Here is a 4121-nt window from a genome sequence, read left to right as displayed (position 1 = left end):
ATGCTCAAACCGTAAGAATCCTTCCCTTACTTTCAATGTAAGTCTTTTTACATGTTGCATGATTTTTTGCCCCTAAAACATGTTACATATAAATTTAAAATATTAGTAGCCAATCCCAAAATGTTAAATAAAACATAATCGACTGAAAAATACAGTAACGAACGCTTACAATCTCATCAGCCAAGACGAATTCCATGGTCTCCACGGATTGAATGTATTGTTTCCAAGCGTGTAGAACCTTTACATGAACCAACCAAGTGTTTTTCCATGGTTTCAAGTCGCCGAAGACGACAGATTGTTCATTAGGACCTCTCGATGCTTGGATTTGCATCGAAGGTGCAATATTCTTAGTAGCCATTGGTTTGTTTTTTGGTTTATTCGAAGGTGTGACTTTGAATAGGAACCTGGTGCTGCCTATTTATAATATTGATCGGATTCAAAGCGAGGTGTTAGGTTTAGGCGAAACTTGGGAAGAAAGTTGGGGGATCTCGACTTGGAAAATCGAATCTCTCTATATTTTAAGATGAGTTTTTGGAAAATTCAATTACCATGTCAAACAGTCAATATTTTTTTCTGCGTGTTCCTCAAGATGGGGGATATTCTCTTTATTTGATTTGATATCGAAAATCTTATAGTAAGAAATGGGCTATAAAGACGATAAAATAGGCCTTAAAAATGAAAATCTAAGTATAGAAGTGGTGGGCTTTAAATTTTCGAAAAAGCCTTAAAAACAATTGAAAAGGGGAATGAAATGTTTTGTAATTAAATAGAAAATTCAGGGGCAGATTCATAAGAAAGTATTCTGCTTTAATAGTATAGATTACTAGGGTCGGTCCACCCTACGGACGAGATATTAGTTAATTTGATATTCACTAAATGCTCGAGTTGAAATTTGTTTTAAGATTCAAGAATTTGGTTATTTGTTATGTCTTACTTATTAGTATGCGGTGGTATAGTTGTTTTTCGATTATTCTTGCTTTGGTATTGTATCAAATTAAGTAATTGTCCAACTCATAATTACAGATGTACAAATGTGGATTTGTGATAAAGTTTGATGACAATACTGTTTTTTTTTAATTCTTATTCATAGTGGAGTGTGCATGTGTCAGAAAGAGGCCTATAACAACTTTTATGTTTTTGTGTATGGATTTTAAATATATATTATTTTGTATAGTGCATACTTGCTCTACAACATTTCCTTATAGACTAAAAAAAATTGTTTTCTATATTTTTAAAAGAGAAAATATTTAGTCTAGAATATAACATGGACATATGTATTGACTATATATAGAAGTTGGGTGTTATTTTAAAATGACATATGTATAGAGATTTTTCAACCATTACTTCACTGACACAAAACATTTATAACTGTAAATACCTTCTTTTAAAAGCAAAACTAATAAAAGCGTGTACAACAAATGTATTTTGATATATATTATATGCATCAAGTTATAAAGGTTGGAAACATTGCAAAACTGTTTGGAGCAAAGTTTTTAACTTTACGATCTTCATCTTGACGTCAGTTCAGTATCGGCCCTGGCCATAAGCAGAAGAAGCATGTGCTTCCAGCTGACACGATAATAAGTATTTTCGCGGCCACATATTTATCAAAATTGACTTTAGCCTAGTGGTTCTAAGAGAAATTACCAGTGCTAAAGGTGTTGGGTTCAATTACCCTTAACTGCATTCATTTATTTTGGCCCTAAATATAAAATGGAACACGTGTCACTCCTAACATTTCTTTATATATATAGATTTATACCATAATTTTTGGTTGCAAAAGTAAATGTTCTTTTCTTGTTTATATATACAAAGAATCAAAAAAAAATCTTGTTATATAGCAAATTTGTTGTTTGATTGCAAAGAGCATATATATTGAGCCAGTTTAATTAAGAAGAATATGAGACATGAAAATGAAATAGCCATGAAATGACGAAGCCAAAGACCATACAAGCTAACACTATATTCACTACTCTCTGTGGCTGCCATTGCTGCTGCTACGGCCGCAGTCTCCTCACCGCCTCCACCGTTTCTCAAATCTCTTTCGTCCACTGTTGACGTAATCGTTTCGTTCGCACCGCTTTCGTTTCCAGCTACCGATTGGCAAATCTCACAGATTCTGTTTCAATAACATATCTCCTAAGAATCCTAAGGACTCTTGACACGTTAATGAAAAAAAAATCAAGATTTCTATTTTTCTTAAAAGTAATTAAGAAAATTAAATAAAAGTAAAACCGGAGGACGTAAAAAAAAAATTGGTTACTACACCCTCAAACCACGAGGAATCTATCTATCTATACTAATATTCTCCCTTTTTGGAGCGTTTTTAGACAAGTGTCGTGTTATCATTCGTCAAAATTTATTTTCCAAACTGGGTTTGAACCCGGTTTCGTCGAAGTTTATTTTTCTTGCCCAGAGCTTTTATCGTTTCCCACCATCTCAGGCTTAATGCCTTAGGATGTAGACTTAAGTGATCTAATTATTTGGGCCCATATAAACCAAAAACCCTTTCTTCTCTTTGCACCTCGATCATCCGAGCTCTGCAACCAAAGACGTAACGATCCCCTTTCCCTTCGCTGGAAAATAACGATTCCGTAGCTACGACATTCAATCACCTAAACCCACTAATCCCACTACCTGATGCTTTCATTGATCGTTTAAAACCTTCACTGAGTGATATATACACCTTTTGAGATGCCTCTTTCCCAACTTATCTACTTCCTCTCGACAAATTGCTCGAGTTCTTTCTCAAACAAGCTTTCCGATAATTGCAAGTTCCTAGATTCGTTTCTCTTAACTGAAGGGAGGCCGCTGTAGACAAGTAGCCAAGACGAGATTGGGAGGTCTGGAATGTAAAGAAAGGGGTGAATTAATGGGTGTGGATATGCTTCTGCGTGATGGCAAGGTATGTCAGTTTATGATTTTTTAATTTTTCTGTTTGACATTATGGATTTTGTGAATAGCTGTTATCTGATACATGGTTCTTCGTATCAGGCTACGGTGATCCAAGTGTCTATAAATATGCACAGTCCCAACGGCTTCAAACACATATTGATTGATTGAAAGATTGTAGTTTTGTTTTGCGGTAAAACATCTTCATTAATAGTTTTGTGTGGCTGTCTGAGAATTTGTAGTTGTGCTCATTAAACTATTGTTTTGGTCTATGGGTTTTAGCTTTTAGGTGTATAACCTCATTGATGGAGGCTAAGATCGGGATGTTGAATCTCACTCTAAGGATACAACTGGCGTTTTGGTGAGTTATCAGTTATCACATTCTTACCGAATGATCACATACATCTATGAATCCTTAAAAGAGTTGAAAGTCCATAAAATTTTGAAGGATTTCTTTAGATAGGAGAAAAATAAAAATTAGGATTTCTTTGTAAACGAGTGGGGCTATTCTGACTACGACCAAACCAGTGAATTGTTTGGTATCACCGGAATAAAGGCAGGTCAAAGAATGAAGCTTTGCGGTCTGCATTACAGGATCCTTGTGGTAGATTAGATGTATAAGGCATGGACTGTCAAATTTTTTTCTATAAAACTGCAAAACTCAGTATGTTGTAACAGGTATGTCAATTTTCTCTTTATGAAGTATCAAGAGAATTGATATTTCCTTTGTTAGATATAGTAGAGGTTCGTGGATTTATGATATATATGTCATTTGTAGGTATTGGTAAACACAGTCGTGGACATGCTTCTCTCCATCTAGCTGTAAAGACATTAAAGTTTCCGTCAGCAAGTGACCATGTAACCAAGTAATCTCCTTCTTTTTCAAGCATTGAGTATAGTAAGTGCAACAAAGTGTTGAGTGTGCGTGTGTGTTACTGATGTTATCAAACAAGATAGCTCAGACTCTTATCTCCTTGAATTACACAGTTATATCAAAATCTGGTGGTGCACAATTGGATCTACTTATCTTGGATACAATATATAAGGTAATCCAAATCATCCTTCTGCATTGAAGTTTGATTTGTTTACGTTTACTTTATTCTGATGCTTTCACATTCTCTTTTTTATCCTACCTTCATAAAAGATCTCACAACAATCACTTATATTTCTCGCAGGTTAGCTTACTTTGAAGTTGTGTTTATTATTATTTGTTTTAAATGTAAATGTGA

The 4121-nt window shown here is 34.5% G+C and overlaps 1 long non-coding RNA gene across 2 annotated transcripts; it reads left to right on the top strand.

Moving 5' to 3' along the window:
- Window positions 1-2424: 2424 nt before the first annotated feature.
- LOC106340543 lies at window positions 2425-4121 on the top strand. Of its 2 annotated transcripts, none has more exons than XR_001269435.1 (6): window positions 2425-2905; window positions 2995-3085; window positions 3175-3570; window positions 3671-3758; window positions 3880-3938; window positions 4068-4121. It is a non-coding gene; the product is annotated as an uncharacterized LOC106340543 (long non-coding RNA). The 2 variants fall into 2 exon arrangements; XR_001269434.1 differs by having other exon boundaries at window positions 3671-3790.

The sequence above is a fragment of the Brassica oleracea genome, chromosome C4 (assembly GCF_000695525.1).
Source record: "Brassica oleracea var. oleracea cultivar TO1000 chromosome C4, BOL, whole genome shotgun sequence".
In the NCBI taxonomy this organism is placed as follows: domain Eukaryota; kingdom Viridiplantae; phylum Streptophyta; class Magnoliopsida; order Brassicales; family Brassicaceae; genus Brassica; species Brassica oleracea.
This window is presented reverse-complemented; position numbering and strand designations above follow the sequence as displayed.